The sequence below is a fragment of the Sturnus vulgaris genome, chromosome 31, assembly GCF_052056855.1.
Source record: "Sturnus vulgaris isolate bStuVul1 chromosome 31, bStuVul1.hap1, whole genome shotgun sequence".
NCBI classification, from domain to species: Eukaryota; Metazoa; Chordata; class Aves; order Passeriformes; family Sturnidae; genus Sturnus; species Sturnus vulgaris.
In genome coordinates, this window is record NC_142273.1 from 1,045,214 (window position 1) to 1,067,461 (window position 22,248).

A 22,248-nucleotide genomic window follows, 5' to 3' on the forward strand; every position below is an offset into this window, starting at 1 on the left:
GAGCCCACCTGCACCGAGCAGTGCAGGGTCACGGGGTCACCTGGGTGCATCTGGAGTGCCGGGGGACCGGGGGTGATGGTGGCATTGGCCACGGGCACTGCGGGGACACAGACAGGGCTGAGGCCGGGGGAGGGGCTGGCACCTGGTGTGGGGGGAGGGATACAGTTAGGGGATGGGGTCAATATGGGAGTCTGTGGGTGAAGGACACCCAGAACCAGAGGGCCCTCCTCACAGAGGTGTTGTGTCCTATGCTGGTGGTGGCCATTACTGAAAGTGGCATGCTGTGGGTGGGGTGAGGGTGGAATGGCTAGGATGGGGGGTTGCTGTGGGTCCTGCTCAGACAGGACAGTGATGTTCATTGCGGGGCTGTCAGCCACGCTGTCCCTGTAGCTGACCCAGCACTGGTAGTGGCCGCTGTCATTGTCCCCAGTGTGTTGCAGCTCCGGGTGGGGGTCAGTACCCAGCGGCATATCCAAGTCTGCCGGTGCCAAGAGAAGGACAGGGGACCTGTCCCCATGGCCACTGTGCAGCTCAGCACCAGGCAGTCCCACAGTGCCACCTGTCCCCCGGGGGTTTGCACTGACAGGGATACCTATGAGAATGGAACCCCTTGGGGGGAAACAGCATGGTTGGGGGATACAAGGATATGCAGGGAAGGTGAGGTAGGAGAGGAGTAAAGGGGACCCCAGTGTGGGAGAAGACTGACCCAGGCAGTGACAAGGAACAAGAGAAGGGACAGAGAGGATTCAGGGGCTCAGAGAGATGTGGGGAGTGCTTAGGGTGGAATGAGGGCACTGGGGAAAGAATGGGGAGAAGATGGGGGGTTCCTAAGGCAGGGCGGGGATTATGATGGCCTGGATAAGGGACTCGTGGGGGCTCCCGGTGCCCATCCCCGCATTCACTGCACACTGTGACGCTGAGCCAGGTGCTGCTCTTCAGCACGGTCCCCCTCTCGGAGCACACCTCACAGCTGTAATTCCCCGAGTGGGAGACCCCCAGGTCGGTCACCAGGAGCTGCAGGGACACCTGCGGGATAGCCACCAACTGTCCGTACTAATAGAAGCAGTAAAGGAGGGGAGCTAATGGCTGCAGGGGGTGCTGAGGCAGCAGAAATTTAAGGGGGGCCCCTTGTTGGGCTCGGGGAGACCCTCCAGCACCATAACTGGGAAGAGCTCCGGGAAGGAAAAGACAGGACAGTCATGACCTCCAGACTGGGGAAGGGACTGTGGGAGTTTTTGGTGTGGGGGTGCTGGGGTGCCAGCTGTGGGGGTGCTCACCTTGCACTGTCACTGTAACTGGCACCGACTCCTCCCACCCAGCTGATACCCTGAAGCCCTCTCAGCCCCTGCAGTGGTAGCAGTGACTGTGGTGCATCTTCAGGGTGAGAAGGGACAGCTCGGTCCCTCTGTGGGACCCACGCAGATATTTCTTATTGGGATAGAACCGCACCCCAATGAGTGACCTGGCAGCACAATGTCACCCTGTCCCCCTCCAGCTGTGCTCATGCTGGTACCTGCAGCACCAGCAGGTGGGGGTGGCCCCACAGGGACAGCGGCACCCAGGGTGCAGGTCAGGGGGCTGTCTCCAAACTCTCCCTGTAGGGACAGGAGTTCTTGTGGGAAAGTGGACAGGGATGGTCTCCAAAAGATTTGGAGAGGCTGAGAGACAGCCACCCATGCACCACATCTGTGTGGCACAGATGCCTTGGGGTCAGGGACACTGTGATCACCCTGGACTGAGGCAGAACATGGAGACATTATAGACACCCTGGGCACAAGGACACCATGGACGCACCCCATGCTGGCTCAGGTCACCCCCACCAGCTCATGATCCTATCCCCACGACCCCCTCCCTGTCACCACATCCTCACAGTTCTTCTTCCCCTACTGTCCTTGCATCCCAGTTCCCTTGTCCTTATTCCCAGAGCTACCTCAGCCCAAAAGTGCCAGTCCGCACATTCCTGCCCCCACATCCCCATCCCTAAAGTCCTGCCTCCCTATCCTGTCCCCAAAGCCACCCTGCATGCCCATTCACACCAAGGCCCACTGTAGGTAACACAGACTGCCTCTGCTGGCCTTGGGGTCCTCAGGGAACCCCGCAGCCCCCAGTGCCATCTCCTCACTGGTCTCTGCCTCACCGGGGTCTGTCCCTGGGGTGTCAGGCCTGTGCCTGTGGCACTCATCCCACAGGAGCAGTGCCACCTTCCCAGCCATCCTGGTGTCCCCGACCATGGGCATTGGCTGTCACTCACTGCTGGGGACACCTATCCACTGGCTGGTGGCTCTTCAGATGAAGGGACAGGAAGTGAGGTCAGCTCTTGTCCTCATGTGTAGGTGGCCCTTGGTTGGGGCAGGGTGGGGATCATCATGGGGATGCAGTGGGACATCATTTTCCCAGGACTGGGGGACTCAGGGGAGCTAAGGAGAGGTGTCCAATGGAATGGGATTTCTACAGCAATGGGGGTCAGGTGAATGGGGGTTTTGAGCAGACAGATCACAGGAGAATGAGGTCCGAGAGAGTAGGGGTCCAAGGGAGTGGGGGGGTCTCCATTGGGGGTGCTATAGGAAGGGGTTCTCATTGGAATGTGGGTAACAAGGATTTGGGGCATGGAATGGGGGTACTGGGTGAAAGGCTCTATGAGAACTGGGGTAGTGGGGGGGACATTGTTGAGAATGGAGGTCCTGGGAAATGGCACTCTATAAGGGTCGGTCCAAAGTTTCCCTCGTTTTTGCCTCTCAACCATCGCAAGGAGACCTCAAGGACCCCCACCCAGGCTGACTCCAAACAATGGTTCCCTGGCCTGGCCAAGATGGATGCTTGTCAGGTGACTGTGTGCTGGTGTATTGTGTTCACTGTGCTGTTTTGTCACCAACCAGTGATCGTGTTGTACCAACTGGAGACTGCATGTTCTGCCCAACTGCACCTGTCTTCCACAGCACCACACAATGGTCCATAAATCTTCCCACTTTTTGGCCAGAAGCCACTCACTTTGGAGAAGGACTATAAAAGAGCGACCCTCTGGAGAAGACCCTTGAGATCTCCCCACGGATGAAGACTCATCTATTGGTTGGCCCATGAGGACGTCCATCTTGTCTCGTTTGTAGCTATTTTCCCATCCCCTTCTTTTTCTCTATATATTTTGTTTCCTATATCTCTCCCCTCTATCACAACTGAGTTGTTGGCATTTAATAAAAATGCATTGCTGTTGTTGAATAAACTGATTTTGTCCCCTGCATTTTGCCTGTTTGCACCTTTGAGATCAAACGAACCATCATGACCCCCGCTCTGTATTAATAGCAGATCATGACATTAAATTGGCATCACGGACAGGATATTCTGGCAGACAGAAGCGATGCAAGGTTATGTGTAGTCTGTAGCAGGGGTAGGAAGTCTTACCCCAGCTGCACCTAGCTGGCCACCTTGAAAGGGTGAGCCTGTCTAGAAAGCAAGGGGGGGGTTTTCTGATTTCCCACAGACTGCAGACACCTTGGTGTAAAGCATCCCCAGACTCGTTTGAGGGCTCTGTCGTCAGGATTTCACAAATCAGATCTACCGGTGCAAAAGGCAGGACACTGTTGTTGTTGTTGTTGTTGTTGTTGTTGTTGTTTTCTGATGTTTGACTACTTGGTGTAGTGAAGAGACAACCTGGTGTTTTGTAACTAAGGAGTGCCTCCCAAGTAGTTTGGTCTCTTCTCCCGCACAGGGAAGGGAAGGGGGGCACACAGTGAAAGCTGTTTCGTTGTGTGTGGTAACTTAAGCAATAGACCTCCCTGTTGTGGTTTTTACTTATCCCTTCACAAAATGACTGAGAATTCCACTAGAACAGATAAAGCTGCATTTTATGCTCTATTAGCTAAGTATAGTGCCAGACTGTCACAAGGTGGGGAGGAATGGGAGAACAATAATTGGTTTAATCTGGAGAATGTGCTTGATAGAATATGTTCTTTGCAACATGAATCACAGCTCAAACTGGGCAAAAAAAACCCCATACGCTGCTCAGTTTTGGGAGCTTGTCTTGTAGCTGCCATCGAAACCCGCTCTAAGCGAGGAAGTGAGGAAAGCACAATTATAGATTCTTTACAAAATCTCATTCAAATTTTGCAAAAACAATGAGATAAGAAAGGAATGAGAACTGTTTGTTGTGAGATGAAAATCATTCGTTACAGGCTGCCCTAAGAGAAGAACGTGCCAAAAATTCAAGGCAGAATGAAACACTCACAGAAACAGAGGAGAAGGAAATTGTTCACATTCATCAAATTTATCCCTAAAAGGAGTTAACTATAATGAAAGATCTTGGGGAACACTGCTGCCCGAAATTGAGATCTGTGGTTAAAACACAATATACTTATCTTGGTCCTGATGATTTTGAACCAAACATATCTACAAAAGAAATCCCACATTCTGCTACTGAATTGGCAAAACTGAAAAAGGAATATGGGCGACTCCCTCATGGGACAGAGACTGAATATGTATTTCGAGTGTCTCTTACTGGGGGAGATCAGATTAAATTATCAGAAAGTGAAGCTGGTGGGTATTGGGGACATGGGGTTTTCTTAACAACTGGAGATAGAAACTACCCATGGTCCTTGACCCAACGTGCCGCTTTTTGGGCCAGGGGGCTTAACCCCTTGGAAAGGGGAGACCCTGTAACTTTAGTTGGTACTCCCGACCAACTTTTGGAAAACATTCACAAAGCTGCTTGCCTGCAAATGATACATGAGAGAAAACTGACTACCACCTATGAATCACCTATGCAATTACCTGTAATGCCTGAAATCATGACCCCTTTAATTCGTGGTCTCCCAGAAACACTCAAATCTACAGCAATTCTTCTTCAAAAAACTATTGCATCCATGACACCTGTAGAAAGATTAGAGGTGGGAACTCATGTGAGCTATCTGGTTCCGTGGACTCTTTCCCTCCCTATGAATCCCCCTCGAGACGGACTCCAGATTTTCCTGCCAATAACTGTAAAATTTGGACATGAATCAAAGTTGCAGAGGAGCTGCTGAATTACAGCAGGAAATATGGACCTATAAAAGTTCCAGAGGAAAAACTGGAGAAAACTAAAGGTGTTAGACACATTGTATCTCCTAGTGATAAGCCAGAAAAGGGGAAACAGAGCACTCCCCATCACGATTGGTGATCATGAGGGTTAAAGAAACAAATTCCTAAAGATGTTATGGATGGCTTACCATTTGACAAGTTGATAAAGATTGTTTTAAACTGGCACTGCCCTAGGTTCATTACATCAAACTCCCCTACTGTCCAGCCTAGTGCACCCCCTAATCCACCGGTTGTGGCCAGTGAGTCAAACCAAACCCTCCACACGTTCTGAGCAGTGAGCCAAATCTATCTCCTCCACAGGTTCTGAGAGCTCAGCCAGAGTTTTCTCCTTTTCAGCTTTTGGGATTGGAGCTGAAACAGCTTCAGAAGCAGGGCAACTAGAAACTCTGTCTCTCGTGGGTGAGGAGAGGGATGGGGGGGGGGGGGATTGGTTATTTATTAGAGCGCTCACCAGAAATCCTAATACTAGGCACCTCCTGATAACAGCAATAGTTGGTCCTACAAAGGCACCTGTCACCTTTGTGGTTGACAATGGAGCCCAAATTTCTGCATTAACAAGAAAAGCTGCCCAGAAATGTGGAGTTGTTCCAACAAGGAGACAATGCTTTGTTCTCAATGACTTGAACCACAGAATCTATGGATATAGCTCTGATAAAAATCTTACTACCTGGAGAGGAGAATTTGTTACTTATTAAAATCGTAATTGGAGATATTCCAAATTATTTATTAGGAATGGATGTCCTTGCTGGGAGACAGTGGAAAGATGAAGAGGGTTGTCTCTGGTCTTTTGGCACACCACGTTTTAATATTAATCTCCTCCAAACTGCATCCTCCTTACCTTTCAGTAAAATTACTAATGTGAAACAATACCCACTTCCCACTGGTGCCAAAGAAGGAATCAAGCCAGTTATTCAGGACCTGAGAGATCAGGGAGTGATAATTGACACTCATTCTCCCTTTAACTCTCCAGTGTGGCCAGTCCGTAAACCCAACGGAAAGTGGAGGCTGACAGTAGATTCTTGCAGACTAAATGCAAACACGGATCCTCTCACAGCAGCTGTCCCAAATTTAGCTGAACTGGTAACTTCAATTCAGGAGAAGGCTCATACAATCATGGCAACTATAGATGTCAAAGACATGTTCTTTATGATACTGATACAGCCAGAGGACATGGACCGTTTTGCCTTCACATGGGAAGGACAGCAATACACCTTCACTAGGCTTCCTCAAGGGTATAAACACTCCCCCACTCTGGCCTGCCATGGATTAGCACAGGAATTAGAAAAGATACCCAAACCTGACAATGTAGCTGTCCATAACTACATTGATGATATTCTGGTGGGGGGAGATGAAATAGAAGTAGTGGGGGATACCCAACAGAAAATAAACTCTCATCTGGAAAGCCTTGACTTACAAATTCCCCCAGAGAAAATTCAAAAACCTTCTCAGGAGGTGAAGTTTTTGGAAATTTGGTGGAAAGGAGGTATGACATGTATTGCACCGGATACTCTAACCTCCCTGGATCAAATTAAAATGCCTGGATCCAGGAAAGAGCTTCAACAAGCTTTGGGATTATTAGTGTTTTGGAGAAAACACATCCCTGATTTTTCAATTATTGCCAGGCCTCTTTATGACTTGCTGAGGGAAGGGTTAAAATGGGATTGGACTCCTTCTCAGGAGGAAACACTACAATTGCTGATTTTTGAAGCAACTGCACATGAAGCTCTAGGCCCTATTCATCCCACAGATCCTTTCCAGGTAGAATGGGGATTTGCCACCTCGGGGCTATCAGTGCACATATGGCAACGGGGCCCAGAAGGCCCTACAAGGCCTCTTGGTTTCTATTCCCGTGGTTTTAAAGATGCTGAAAAAAGATACACTACCTGGGAAAAGGGGCTTTTTATTGTTAGCATAGCTCTCATAGAAGTGGAGAAAATTACACGTCAGCAATCAATTGTATTGAGAGGCCCTTTCAAAGTTATTAAAGCAGCTACCAGCGGGACCCCTCCCCCTGACGGGGTGGTCCAGACATCCTCAGTTAGGAAGTGGTATGCCCAGATAGAACATTACTGTAACATCTTCTCAATAACAGAAGGAGCTGCAAAAAATATGGCCATACAAGAAGCTGAGAGCTTGGCTAGCAGCCATGACAAACCTACCTCAGTAATTAAAGTGGCCCCTCCTTTCTCCCCTGAACAATCAGCAAATTCTTGGCTTACTGATGCTTTTGCCAAACGAGAGGGAAAGGTGTAGAAATACAGGGCAGTAGCTCTTCATACTTCATCTGGTGAACGAATTATTACTGAGGAGAAGGCAATGCTTAGGTTGGTGAATTGATTGCTGTTTGGAGTGTTTTCCAGCGTGAGGCACAGAATACCTCTCTTGTTTGTATTTATACTGACTCCTATGCTGTTTTTAAAGGATGTACAGAGCGGCTTCCTTTCTGGCAGCAAAATGATTGGGAAGTCAACAGAATCCCAGTATGGAAAAAGGAAAAATGGCAAGAAATTCGAAATATAGCAAGTCAAGGGAATTTTGCCGTGGGGTGGGTGGCTTCTCATCAGACAGATGGAAATCCAGCTGGTGAGTGGAACAGTGCTGCTGATGAGTTAGCAAGACTAAGTCCCCTGAAAAAGGAACAAATTACAGAGGACTGGGAACAGCTGCTAGAATGGCTGCATATTAAAAGACAACACACTGGTGTGAAAGATTTGTACAAAGAAGCCCTCGCTCGTGGCTGGCCTGTCACCAGGGAAATGTGTAAAACATGCATATCAGCTTGTGAGCAATGCCACAGACGACTAGAAAGACATCCGTTGGAAGATGACCCTTTGCACTTAAGGAAAGGTAAAGGCTTATGGGACGTGTGGCAGGTAGATTCTATTGGTCCCCTTAAGAAGTCTGGTGGTAAACATTTCATGCTGGTAGCAGTGGAAATAATATCAGGGTTAGTTCAAGCTGAAGCCTTTAATAGAGCTACAGGAGAAAACACTGTTAAGGCATTGCAAGAATGGTTTGGAACTTTCCCAAAGCCACAGGAGATTCGATCTGATAATGGGTCTCACTTTACTGCTAAAGTAGTACACGAATGGGCAAGGGAGGAAGGAATAAAGTGGACTTTTCACACCCCCAAGCCAACGGGATTGTAGAAAGGACTAATGGTCTCCTAAAGCAACTCCTAAAACCACATGAGGGAAGTTGGGATCTTCAATTAGGGCAAGCTGTAAAAGGTATAAGTGACAGATGGGAAGTAAATAGGTGTCCCAAAAGAACTGGTTTTTGTCCAAAAGCCCCAAGCATCATTCCTGCACTACGGGTCCTAATGATCCTAAAAATCCAGCCCATTACCTTGGGCAACCTGTTTTAGTAAACCTTCCTACTGTAGGAGAAGTGCCACTAGAGCTAAAACCCCCTTTGAATAAATATGCATGGGTAGCCACCAATGCTCTGGGAAAGGAGCATCGGATAAGTACCCATTGGATTGTTCCATCATTTTGACCTCCTGCCTCTTGGTGGCAGACTCTGTTGTGTTTGCTTTTCACAGAAGAACACCGAGGGACATGTGAACCGGATAAACCATGAGAACCTTTTTGATACTTCTCTGCATCCTACCACAACGCCATGGCCAAAACTTGGCCCAGTGGCCGTGGTCTGAAGCTTCCATCAGGTATACCAGTGCTCTAGGACCCTGCCCCAGAGATCGTCCCCCATTTCGACAGTAGTAATGCACAATTCTGAGGTGTACCATTCCAATGACTGGGGTTGGGACAAAAAGGATTGTGCTATGGTACTAACGGGAACAATTGGTGAAGAAATTAAGGTAGGATGCAGAAAAGTGGAAAAATTCCTTCACGAGAAAGCTACTACTGGGAATTTCTTAAAATCAGATATAACTAGTAGCTTGCACCCTAACATCACGGCAAGTCTCTGCCCCACAACAGTATGGACATGTAAAAAACAAGTCCCCCTAATACTGTGTTGTCGCCAGAGTTAGATTGCTAACTATGTCTTGGACCCTGATGCCAACAATGTCGAAGTTACAAAGCTTTGCGTGGACAAATTTACTGACTGTTGGCATAACTTTACTTTAACCAGACCAACCTATGTAACATGCTCCTGGCAGAATGACACAGCAGATGAGTCCAGCTTGAAAGGTCTAACCTATAGGTTCAAAATAAATGCTGTAGAAAAACCCACACTGACTCCAATAATTACATACCATGGTGTAAGCACCTCCCTAGTGTTGGATGATGTCCTAGGGTGACGTTATGGTGCTTGTATCTCCAATCATGTGTTCTGTTTGTGCTTGGAATTATATTTTGTGCTTTCAGGACTGACTCTGAAAGTGAAGGTTTGTTTTGTTTCGTTATCAGCTGACTCACCTCCCCCATAGTCTGTGTTTAGGAGAGGCTTGCTTGCTTGCTTGCTTGCTTGCTATCGCTCCTACTTTTTGCTTTTGCCCTTGCTTTTGCTTATTAGTTAGTTCAGCTAGGCAGTCCAATTTTTTCCCTGAACTGTGTGTTGTTTTTTTTTTCTCTCCCTTTCCTGAATACCATCTGAACCTGTTCCAGACGGGAACCTGGGAAACACCAAGAAACACCAGGAGTCTGCATTTTGTGAACTGCAGCAGTCATCCCCAGAGCCAGAGACCAATAACTGGGCGACCACTCGCAGGAGAGACTTTCTGAGTTTGTCATCCTTTCAGAGGAGCGAAAGAGTTTTTGTCATCTGGTGTTGTTAATTTTTTTTTTTTTTTGTGCTGGGGAGTGTTTTGCTTGTTAAATAAACAGGTTTTTTCCACTTCTCTCTGAGGAAATTCTTCCCAAACCCGGTGGTGGGGAGTCGTTGGGGTTTGTTTCTGGGGGCTCCTTCTGGAGGTTTTCCCCAAATTTGCCCTAAACCAGGACAGATGACAAAAACAAGGGTTTTCCTCCTTTTGTGGTGACACAAGTTGATGATGTTGCAATAACTTGTAAATTAGTTGCTGGATCCCTCATCGAACCTGCATATAGTCATGGCATAGGACCTCATGGCAGTACCTCATACTGTCGAATCCAAAATTGGGTTTATTGGCTGAATTTAACTGCTGTACGGTTTTCCATAGAGTCATGTGTGGTAAAAACAATACCAGATACTGGGGAGAACTTGATGTTAATATTGTAACACCTGCCATCCAGCCACCGGTTCTGTTGAGTCCTACAATTTTTCGAATTGGACCATATGTAATTAGAAAAACTGGCCGAAACCAAATATTATTTAATCCGGCATGGTCTCTTAAACATATCAAATTGTTGATGCAATGCAATGTCTCAGAAATTCAGCCAGCTGATCACCTTTTTTTCAGACTTCTTTTGAGGGGTAGACAACCTGGTTGCAAAACAGAATTCTTCTAAGAAACAAATGGCAAGAGACATAACTGGTGTTGTGGGAACAGGATTGGGAATTTTAAATAGCATAGGTTCAGAAGTACTAATGAATAATTGGCTACCACAGCTGGAGATGTAACCAAATTACAACAGCCCCCTTGTTGGGGGTTGAATTGTTCCCTTTTCTTTCTGTGGAATTTCTCCCATTGTTATGCTAAGTAGTTGTGACTACACCTTAAACAATAATGTTCTCTCAAAGGGGGGTGGGTGGAGGGGGATGGGGGTGGGGGGAGACACCAGAAAAGGAAAGGTGGGACGGGGGTCTGGAGTGGGCTGGGGCTCTCTTGCTTGGCTCGTGTAGTGGGAGGACACCCCGTGCTCAGATCTGGCATCTCCCCTGCCATCCCAGAGCTGAGATCCACGCTCCCTGCTGTTGGACATCGCTCTGCTGCTCTCCCATCTCACCCTACTATCTCTGGACACTCTGCTGAGCACCACGACCAACACCGTGAGGGGGAGTCATTTTCCCATCCCCTCTCACCCCTGGGCTGCCACCACCATCACCCAGCCCCCTTCAGCTGCCCTGCCTCCAGCACCGATAACTGAGTGCAGGAAGAGAGGGCCTTGGTCAAAAGGGACTTGAACTGAGCTATACTGTTCTGATGTGCTGTCAATTTTTATAGCTGTTGTTATTTCTGCCTTGTTAGATATCAGTAAAGAACTCTTATTCCTATCCCCATATCTCCTGTCTGAAAGCCTCTGATTTGAAACTAAAATAATTAAAAGGGAGGGGGTTGCACTCTGCATCTCAGGAAAGGGGTTCTCGCCTTTCCTTAGCACACACTTGTCTTTCAAACCGAGACACCCCTGAAATCATCCATAACAGCTTTGGGAACCCAACAGTGGTTGGTATCAAACATATTGCCAAATTGGGAAAAGGTAAATGTAAATGACCACAAACTGATAATCGACGCGCTGGGGGCAACACAAAATAACATTTCTCTGGCTCTCAGCTGTATCCAGGCCTAGTTGTGGATGCAGTCGGTTGCTGCTTCAAGTATAAGAGAAGGCGAGGAAGGCACTTTTTGTACTGAAATTCGAAAAAGAGTCTGGGACAGTGCCACCTATTTTGAAAGAGAATTCCTGTCCTGGTGGAACTTAGTAAATTTTACCTATGACCCCAGCACAAATACAGCCACAGCCTTTGCACTGGTGATACACAATGCTTCAGTGCATTCAATATTCCCCATCATTGTATTAGGGTTGAACCATGACAGAGCTATTTTCTATCCTTTTGAGCATAGGGAATGGGCCTGTCAAATTGGTGAGAAATGGCAAACTGTCAATTTGGAAACTTGCATGGTCCAGGAACAACAAGGATTTATCTGTGGAATAATGCAATTAGAGCTCAAGATATCTGCTTGGACACAGAACAGAATGTTTGTAACTTTGAAATTCATCCAAATGAGATTCCTGAAACTGTACTGGGGTATATGGCAATGGATGTGCATGCTTTAGAACTGCTTTATAGAAAATTTGCGAGTGGATACTAAAAATCATTCAAATCTTTGTGTTTGTAACTTTACTAGATTTGCAGGGTGTGATTTTTCCTATGTAGCTCCAGTTACTTCTTACCATCTTTTGCAGTTAAATTACACGCTGATCCACCATCTATTGCCCACTCCAATTGGAATGAACCTCTCTCTGGTGAAGCAATTGTTGCTCCACCAAGATCTGATCGAAATTTTGGAGAAGATCAAGAGAAACGGACAGAAAACTCTAATAGCTGTTCATCACAATGTGGAAAAAATACATCTTGTTTTGGAAAGAGGAAAGACAGATGCTGAACACAGGTGGTGGGATACTCTCTTTGGGTGGTCACCTACTGCTAAAGGTGTCCTGAAGAAATTGTGTCATCCCATCATTGTTCTCTTGATTTTGGTTTTGATTGCTTTTGTTTTATCAGCAATCCTATACATTATGAATTGGAGAATGATGAAACAGTTAGCACGATTGGCATCTGTGATAGATTTACCCAAATCGGTCACTGTTGACATCCCTAAAGTTATTGACACAAGATGAACTACACAGGTATTTAAAAATTAAGATAAAATGTGATATTGACTGAAATTGCTTATTTTTTTCATTGTGTGGTATTTTTGGAATCAAAATCATGTACTTCTTCTTTTTTAATAAAAAAATTGAAAAAATTGCTTATTTCATTGTAATCAAAAGTGAATGTATATTTTAATTGTTGAATTGATGATTTGTTTTGGCCTGTTTTATCTCTCTCTTTCTTTTTCCTTTTCCTTTCCCTTATTCTTTCCTATTTTGTCTGACTCTGTCTCTGTTTTTCGGGATATGCTACCAACTTGGATGCGTCCTGAAGACTTTACAACAACTCCACAAAGGAGCACTCTTGATGAATATCGTGAGTCACAGGGTGGTGTAAGGGTTGGTCCAAAGTTTCCCTCATTTTTGCCTCTCAACCATCGCAAGGAGACCTCGAGGACCCCCACCCAGGCTGACTCCAAACAATGGTTCCCTGGCCTGGCCAAGATGGATGCTTGTCAGGTGACTGTGTGCTGGTGTATTGTGTTCACTGTGCTGTTTTGTCACCAACCAGCGATCGTGTTGTACCAACTGGAGACTGCATGTTCTGCCTGACTGCACCTGTCTTCCACAGCACCACACAATGGTCCATAAATCTTCCCACTTTTTGGCCAGAAGCCACTCACTTTGGAGAAGGACTATAAAAGAGTGACCCTCTGGAGAAGACCCTTGAGATCTCCCCACGGATGAAGACTCATCTATTGATTGGCCCATGAGGACATCCATCTTGTCTCATTGGTAGCTATTTTCCCATCCTCTTCTTTTTTTCTCTCTGTACTTTGTTTCCTATATCTCTCCCCTCTATCACAACTGAGTTATTGGCATTTAATAAAAATGCATTGCTATTGTTGAATAAACTGATTTTGTCCCCTGCATTTTGCCTGTTCACACCTCTGAGATCAAACGAACCATCACGACCCCCGCCCTGTCTTGGTGGATGGTGACAGGTCATTGGTGTGGTCAGTGGGGGGGCAGTGGGCATGGTCAATGGAAGAACACAGTGGGGAGGGATCAGTTGGTGTGGGCATGAGGGTATGGTCAGTTGGGTGATCGGTAGGTGCAGTCAGTGGGTGTGGTGAGTTGGGTGTGATTACTGGAAGTGGTCTGTGAGTGTGGTCGGTGGTATGGTCACAGACTGCTGGCAGTGGATAGGGTCAGTGAATGTGGTCAGTTGGGAAGTCAGGCGGGTGTGTTCAGTTAGGTGGTCAGCGGGGGTGTGGGCATTGGTTTCTTGGATATAGGTGTGGTCAATGGATGTGCTCAGTGTTTATGGTCAGAGAGGTAGTCAGCTGGGGTATGGTCAATTAGGGGGTGTGGTCAGTGGGTGTGGTCAGTGTGATGTGTTCAATGACGGTATGGTCATTTGGGTGGTGAGAGGCATGTGGTCAGTGGATGTAGTCACTGGGTGTGGTCAGTTGGATGATCTCTGGAGGTGGTTGGTGGGTGTGGTCGGGGGTGTAGCAGGTGGGTGTGGTCAGTTAGTACAGTCAGTGGGAAGTGGGCATTGGTTTCTTGGATATGGGTGTGGTCAGTGGATGTGCTAAGTGGTTATGGTCAGGAGGGTGGTCAGTTGGGGTATGGTCAATTGAGGGGCCATTGGAGTGTGGTCAGTGGGTGTGCTCAGTGCAATGTGCTCAGTGGTGGTATGGTCATTTGGGTGGTGAGAAGCATGTGGTCTGTGGATGTGGTCACTGGGTGTCATCAGTGAGTGTGATCGGTGGGTGTGGTCAGTGGTGGTGGCCTGTAGGTTTGAGCAGTGCAGAGTGGTCAGTGGGGTTTGGGCTATAGGTGTGATCTCTGGTATGGTAAATGGGTGTGGTCAGTGGGTGCAGTCAGTGCATCTGGTTATTTGGGTAGCCAGTGGGTGTGGTCAGTTGGTTGCTGGGGGTGGTAAGTGGGTGTGGTCAGTTGGTGTGGTCATTGCAGGTCGTCTGTGGGATGTGGGCAGTGGGGAGTTGTAAGAGTCAGTCCAGAGTTTCCCTCATATGCCTCATGACCGTCGCGAGGATAAAGGCTACCCCAAGGACCCCCCACCTGCTTCTGGACAGGAGTTCTAGCCTGGTCGAGGTGGATGCCCTTGCCAAGGGACTGTTTGCAGGTGCTCTCTGTGCTCGCTGTGCTGTCCACGGCACAATGCCTTTGAAGAGGTACTATGCCTACACTGGTCTCGAGCAGGCACTAGCTGGAGCAGCAGGTTCTGTACATGTGTTTCTCGGAGCAGCCCTCACAATAGTCCATAAATCTTCCCAACCTTTTGGCCGGACGCCACTTGCTTTGGAAAAGGGCTATAGAAGTGACTCTCTGAAGAAATTTTCTGAGATCTCCCCACAGAAGACATGTCTATTGGCTGGGATCACGAGGACGCCGGAGTCTATTGGCAGGACCACGAGGATGACTGCCTCATCTGTTGGTAGCTATTCCCCATTCCCCTCCTTTCTCTCTCTCTCTCTTTACTTTGTTTCCTTTAACTCTCCCTCTGTTGCAAAACTGAGTTGTTTGGCACTCAGTAAAGTGCATTTTGCTTTGAGGAAACTGATTTATCCCCTGTTGCATCTTTTGCACCCCTGAGATCAAAATGAACCATCACGACTCCCGCCTGTATTAACAGTGGATCGTGACAGGAGTGGCCACTGGGGGTGGTCAGTGGGTTTGCTGAGTGAGTGTGTGTAGTGGCTAACAGCTGGCCCTGAAGCCTTACAGTTATAATTAATCCTAAGTATGATTTTATAACTGAAATGTAAGTAATTATTGTCACACAAACACGGAGTTTTGTGTTGATTCTGTCTCAGCTGTGATGAGTGGTGACCCTGACCTGATAGGCAAAAGCCCATCCATGGGGATAGTGGCAGGGACGGAACCCCAGAGGGGGAGGGCGGCCAGGAAGAGCTGCCAGTAGTCAAGAGTTGTGGAGGTACAGACTTAAATAGAAGAACCTGCTGGGGACCCTTGTAAATAGAAGACTCTTATAAAAAGAAGAAGCAGCTGGAGATATGGGAATGCAATATCCACAGAAGAAAGAGAAGGCACTCAGAGCCATGGACTGGACACAGCCACAAGAGCACAGCAGAGACGCTGTGGGTACTGCTCACCAGGGAAGCGATGGAGAGAGTGAGTGCATCCTGAGGTGTGCAGAATGGGAGGAGAGGGAGGAAGTCAAGGGAGGGATGGCCGTTATCAAGGACTGCAGTGCTGCCCTGCCACGTTGCTGCTGGAGCTCCCCTGCCGCAGCTATTGCAGCGCCTGTATCGCTCACAGGTTTGCCCCTGTCCCTGAGCTCCTGAGAACTCTGCAGCCCCTCCTGCCATCTGTCACGATCCTCTATTAATGCAGAGCGGGGGTCGTGATGGTTCTTTTGATCTCAAAGGTGCAAACAGGCAAAATGCAGGCGACAAAATCAGTTTATTCAACAACAGAAAATCAGTTTAATCAACAACAGGAATGCATTTCATCAAATGCCAACAACTCAGTTACGGTAAAGGGGAGAGGTATAGGATAGGGAAAGGGGAAGGAAAGGAAGGGATGGGGGAATAGCTACCAACAGACGAGACGGGCGTCCTAGCGGGTCATCTGATAGACGAGTCCTCGTCCGTGGGGAGATCTCAGGGGTCTTCATCAGTGGAGAGATCTCAAAGGGTTCTTTCCAGAGGGTCGCTCTTTTATAGTCCTTCTCCAAAGCGAGTGGCTTCTGGCCAAAAGGTGGGAAGATTTATGGACCATTGTGTGGTGCTGCAGGACACAGGTATGGACAAGCAGTCCTCAGTTGGTACAACACAGTCTCTGGTTGGTGCCACAACAGCACAGTCCAGTGAACACAATACACCAGCACACAGTCACGAGCATCCACCTGGCCCGGCCAGTAAACCATTGTTGGGAGTCAGCCTGGGTGGGGGTCCTCGAGGTCTCCTTGCGACGGTCGGGAGGCAAAATCGTGGGGAACTTTGGACCGACCCTTACACCATCCCATCTCCACAGACCAGCACAACAGTCTTGGTCTTGGAGCCCTCAAGAGCTATTCCTGCTCCAGGCCCAGGGCCCATCCCAAAGCTGGGGCAGCCAGAAAGCTGTGCCCATTTCTATTCATTCCTGCTCAAATGAGGATGGATCCTCAGCCACTTGGAGGTTGCTGATGAATTTTACTACTGCAGAGGCCTTTTCTTTCTTGAGCACTTCAGTTCAGGAATTCAGTTACAAATGCTCATAAACATTTGTTCAAAACATCCAAACAAGAAAATCCCCTAGGAATAATTTTTCAATTCTTCTGTGCTTAATTACACAGATTTCAGAAGTCTATTTAAAGTGAATATATCATATTGAAAACAATGCAGAGAGAACTGTTTTGTCCTGTTTTCTTTTCCTGTTTGTAAATTGATATCAGCCATGTCCAATTGATACTGATCCCCTTCTATTGAGCACCTTCTAATGCAGTCTAAATAGATATGAAAATCAAGACTCTTCATGGCTGACAGTCAATCAAACTTTGTTCCCTCTCCCTCCCCACCATTTCCCTCATCCAACCCCTGGGACTCCTATGGATCAGGAATGGTGTTGCCAGCAGGACCAAGGCAGTGATTGTTCCCCTGTGCTCAGCATGGTTGGGCAGCATCTCGAGTCCTGTGTCCAGTTCTGAGCCTCCAATTTAGGAAGGACATGGAGAGGATGGACCGTGCCCAGAGAAGGGCAACAAGGCTGGTGAGGGGTCTGGAACACAAGTCCTGTGAGGAGCAGCTGGGAGAGCTAGGTTTGTTTATCCTGGAGAAGAGGAGGCTCAGGGGAGACCTCATCACTCTCTACAACTCCCTGACAGGAGGGTGCAGACAGAGGGGATTGGGCTCTTTTCCCAGGGAACAGTGAAAGGACATGAGGACAGAGCCCTAAACATTTCCAAGGGAAGGTTAGACTGGACATTAGGAATACGTTCTTCAACAAGAGGGTGATTGGACATTGGAATGGGCTGCCCAGGGAGGTGAGTGAGTCACCATCCCTGGAAGTGTTTAAGGAAAGACTGGATGAGGCATTGAGTGGTCTGAGTGACAAGGTGGCGTTAGGTGGCAGGTTGGACTTGATGCTCTCAAAGGTCTTTGTCAGTCTGGCTGATTCTATGATAATTGTGACACTGCAGAGCCCTGGGGAAGCAAGGGGCCATTGTGACACTGCAGGGCCTCGTGGAACTGAGAGGACCAGAGTGACACTGTGTATGACAAGGCATCATAGAGCCAAGGGGCCATTGTGACACTGTGGGGCTACATGGGAGCAACGAGTCCATTGTGACAGTCTGGGTCCTTGTGGAACCACAGAGGCCACTGTGACACTGCAGGGTCTTGTGGAACCAAGGGGCCATTGTGCCACTGTGGAAACAGAGAGAGACCCTTGTGAGAGCCTAGGGCCTAATGGAATCAAGGGACCATTGTTCCCTTGTAAGAACTCTTGGAACTAAGAGAACAATTGCGACACTATGGTGCCCCATGGAACCAAGGGTCCCTTGTGACACTGCAAGATCTTGTGTAACCAGGGCTCCACTGTGACACTGCAGCAGCAAGGAATTCATGGTGGCACTTGGAGGCTTCATGGAACCAAGAGGCCACTGTGACTCTGCAAGGTCTTGTGGATCTACCTGCTTGTTGTTTTGGTGTTCCTCATTAGCCTGACTCTTAGGGACATGGGCAGACTTTCAGAGGCAGCTTGTCTACCCAGGTGGCAATGTCTTTCCACTAATCAGCAGCCCAGATTTGTTTTCCTCTATGTTGCTAGTTAGCCTTTTTCCACCTTTCCAGCCAACCCCACAGAGCATTGGCCACCATCCATGAATCAGTGTAAAGGTAGAGCTTTGGCCACTTCTCTCTTTCAACAATGTCCAGGACCAGCTGAACAGCTTTGAGTTCCACAAGTTGACTCCATCCACCTTCTCCTTCGGTATCTTGTGCAACCTGTCATGTGGGGCTCCATACGGCTGCTTTCCACTTCCGGTTCATCCCCACGATGCGGCAGGAGCCATCAGTGAAAAGAGCATAGCGTGTTTCATCTTCTGGCAGTTGGTTATATGGTGGGACTTCTTCAGCCAGGGTCACTTGTTCCTGTTCCTCTTCCTCGGTGAGACCAAAGTTTTCACCTTCCGGCCAGTTTGCAATTATCTCCAAAATCCTGGGGCAATTCGGATTTCCAATATGGGCACGTTGTGTGATGAGGGCAATCCACTTGCTCCATGTGGCGTTGGTGGCATGGTGGGTTAAGGGAACCTATGCTTTAAACATCCACCCCAGCACTGGTAGTTGGGGTGCCAGAAGGTGTTGTGTTTCCGTGCCAATTACCACTGAGGCAGCTTGAACTCCTTCACAGGCGGCCAAGATCTCCTTCTCTGTTGGAGTATAGCTGGCTCTGTAACTTCAGCTCCAGAATCCCAAAGATCAGCCTAGAGTCTCACCAGGCAGCTTCTGCCAAAGGCTCCAGGACAAACCATTGCTCCTGATTGCAGAGTAAAGCACATTCTTCACCTCTGGTCCTGTCCTGACTGGGCCAAGGGCTACTGCATGAGCAATCTCCTGCTTGCTCTGGGTGAAGGCTTGCTGCTGCTCAGGCCCCCAGTGGAAATCGTTCTTCTTGAAGGGGACCAGGTAAAGAGGGCTCACAATCTGGCTGTACTCAGGAATGTGCATTCTCCAAAAGTCTATAGCACCTAGGAAAGATTGTCTTTCCTTCTTGCTGGTTGGTGGAGACATTATGGAGATCTTATGAATGACCTCATGGGGATCTGGTATCATCCGTCTTGCCACTTTACTCCCAGGAACTGGATCTCTTGGGCAGGTCCTTTGACTTTGCTTTTCTTGACATTGAAGCTGGCTCCCAGCAGAATCTGGATGATCTTCTCTCCTTTCTCAAATACCTCCATTACCAGTTTACCCCACACAATGATGTCATCAATGTACTGTAGATCTTCTGGAACTTCATCCTTTTCTGGTGCAGCCTGGATCAGTCCATGGCAGATGGTGGGACTGTGTTTCCACCCCTGGGGGAGTCAGTTCTACCTGTACTGCACGCCCCTCTAGGTGGAAGCAAACTGAGGCCTGCACTCTGCTGCCAGAGGAATGGAGAAAAATGCATTGGCGATGTCAATGGTGGCGTACCACTTTGCTGCCTGGGACTCCAGCTCGTACTGCAGTTCCAGCATGTCCGGCACGGCAGCGCTCAGCAGTGGAGTCACTTCATTCAATGCATGATAGTCCACAGTCAATCTCCATTCTCCATCAGACTTGTGCACAGGCAAGATGGGGCTGTTGAAGGGTGAGTGGGTTTTTCTGACCACCCCTTGGCTCTCCAGCTCACGGATCATCTTGTGGACGGGGATCATGGCATCCCAATTTGTCCAATACTGTTGGGGGTGTGCCGTCAGGAGGGTAATTGGCACGTGTTGCTCATCCACTTTTGGGAGACCTACTGCAGATGGGTTTTCTGATAGTCCAGGCAAGGTGTTCAACTGCTTAATGCCCTCTGCCTCTACAGCAGCTATTCCAAAAGCCCACCTGAGTCTCTTTGGGTCTTTGTAATAGCTGTTCTGGAGGAAGTCTATGCCTAGAATACACGGTGCCTCTGGACCAGTCACAATTGGATGGTTCTGCCACTCCTTCCCAGTCAGGCTCACCTCAGCCTCCAGTAAAGTCAATTCCTGCGATCCCTTTGTCACCCCAGCAATGGAAACAGGTTCTTCCCCCACATGTCCTGATTGCTTTAGGGTACACTGTGCATTATATTTCTGTGGCTCTGATGTGCCAGGCCATTGAATTCACACTGTCCAAAAGACCTGGTTTTCCCATGCCTCTACCTGGCTAGAGGCAGGGCCCCTCTAGCCCTGGTTATTATTTCTCTCCTGGGCATACATACTGGAGGTTCCTTCAAGGGGATCAGATAGATCATTCTCCGTTCTGTCATACGCAACACATTGGTCATAGTAGGTTGAGGCAACCTTCACTTTAGCCAAAGTCCCTTGGTTAGTGTTTCCCTCCCTGAGTTGACACACCCATGCTGCTAGAACAGAAGTGGGTTTCCCATCCCACTTTCTCATGTCTTCCCCATGATCATGCAGAAAGAGCCACAGTTCAGCTTGTGGGACGTATCCTCTCTTGCTAGCTGGGGGACGTTGCGTTCTAATTTTGGGGGCCTGTGACTTGCACAGGTGCCATATGGAACCTGTTCCTCCTTACCTCCTCCCTCATCTCCCTCATCTCCTCTTGGAGGCTCTTAATCACCGCAGAGACATGGGCCTGCATCGGGCCATTGATCATACTCTCAAAATTTCTAAGCTTGTTGGCAACAGAACCCACTGTCTCTCAGTTTTTATTGGCATTAATAGTCACAATAAAGGTGGTGTAGTGTGGACGCTGGTGAGACCCGGGGAAAACAGCAGTTTGAGTTTTCCCAAGCTACTCAAAGGAAAACAGAAGGGAAAGAATTAATAACAAAGTTTAGCACCTGGTGTTGTGGACAGGAGTCGTAAGTGAGGAAAGTGATATTTTGGTAAGAGCATGTTTACAAGAGGTGTTGTCTTCCTTGGACCAATGAGCTTTTTCTATCCTCAGTTCAGCAAACCAGTCTATAAAAATATGCCTACTCCTGCAATAAATCACTTCTTCTGCTTTCTGGATAAAGCCTGTGTTGCTGTATTTTTTTTGCTACTCCCTAGCCTTACAGCAGCAATGGAGGTTCCACCGAGATCACATTTGGGACATTACTGACGTTCATAGCACTGGGATATATCCAGGTGCTTGGAGTCTGCCAGGACCAGGAGGGATCCTTTGAGGTCTGTCAGAACTGAGGCTACGGCCAGAGCTAGATTAATCCTGGCCAGAGCCATGCCGTGAGCAGACTGAGCAACCCAGAAAATTGGGACAGCAGAGCCTGAGGCCAAAACCAGTGCCATGACGATATGGCCAGAGTTAGAACCATCTGGGAAGCCACAGACTCCCCCTCCCCAGATGCAGTGGGACAGGAGGTCCACGGGATATGTCGGACTGTCTCCTCCCTCGTTAAGAAAGGTACTGTGTTTTCTGTCCTCCTTTGAGAGGATCAATTTTATTGGAACACGAGCATATAGCTCGGGAGCCTATTGGCTTGTTTTGGAGCAGTGAACCCCCTGGCTTAGTTTCTAGGAGGAAAGACCTCTCTTTAAAGATGGGGAGCCAACTATCTAAAAATCAGGAAACTCTACTCTCAACATGGAGAAATGTTTTGGCAGGCATGGAGACTCTGGTCTCAGATGAAGACCTGTGTACTTTGTTAGCTTGGGTGAAAGATTGTGGTTTCTCAGATTATACAGAAGTGGCATTCTCTCCGACACTGTGGGGAAAGCTTGGGGGCCATAGATGGAACGCTTTTTGGAGAGGGGACATTTCAGTTTCCTCTCTAATAGGTACTCGGGGAATTACTTGGGGAATTATTTATAGAAGTATGAGGGGTGGAATCCCATGAAATAGTGAGGCACAGGAGGGAAGTGAATCAGATCTAGCAACCGACCAGGATGAGGAAGAATCTGCCTTCCAGTCTGGCAATGGACAGGACTGCACGGGGGTCCCTTGCTCTGTAACTTCCCCTGGAAATCTGTTGACCCCAGTGACCCCCTGTGCATTGTACCCTTCACGTAAGGACTATGTTCCGCTCATATACCGTTCCCCAAAAGATTGTATTAAACCAATATATCCCTCACCAGCAGGGATGG

General features: G+C 48.2%; 1 protein-coding gene and 1 pseudogene across 1 annotated transcript in view; both read left to right on the forward strand.

Moving 5' to 3' along the window:
• Positions 1 to 22,248, forward strand: part of LOC148220720 (Fc receptor-like protein 3) — a 79,513-nt gene that overhangs the window by 8,613 nt on the left and 48,652 nt on the right. The gene's annotated exons all lie outside the window — the stretch shown is intronic.
• Positions 4,284 to 21,348, forward strand: LOC148220721 (uncharacterized; annotated as a pseudogene).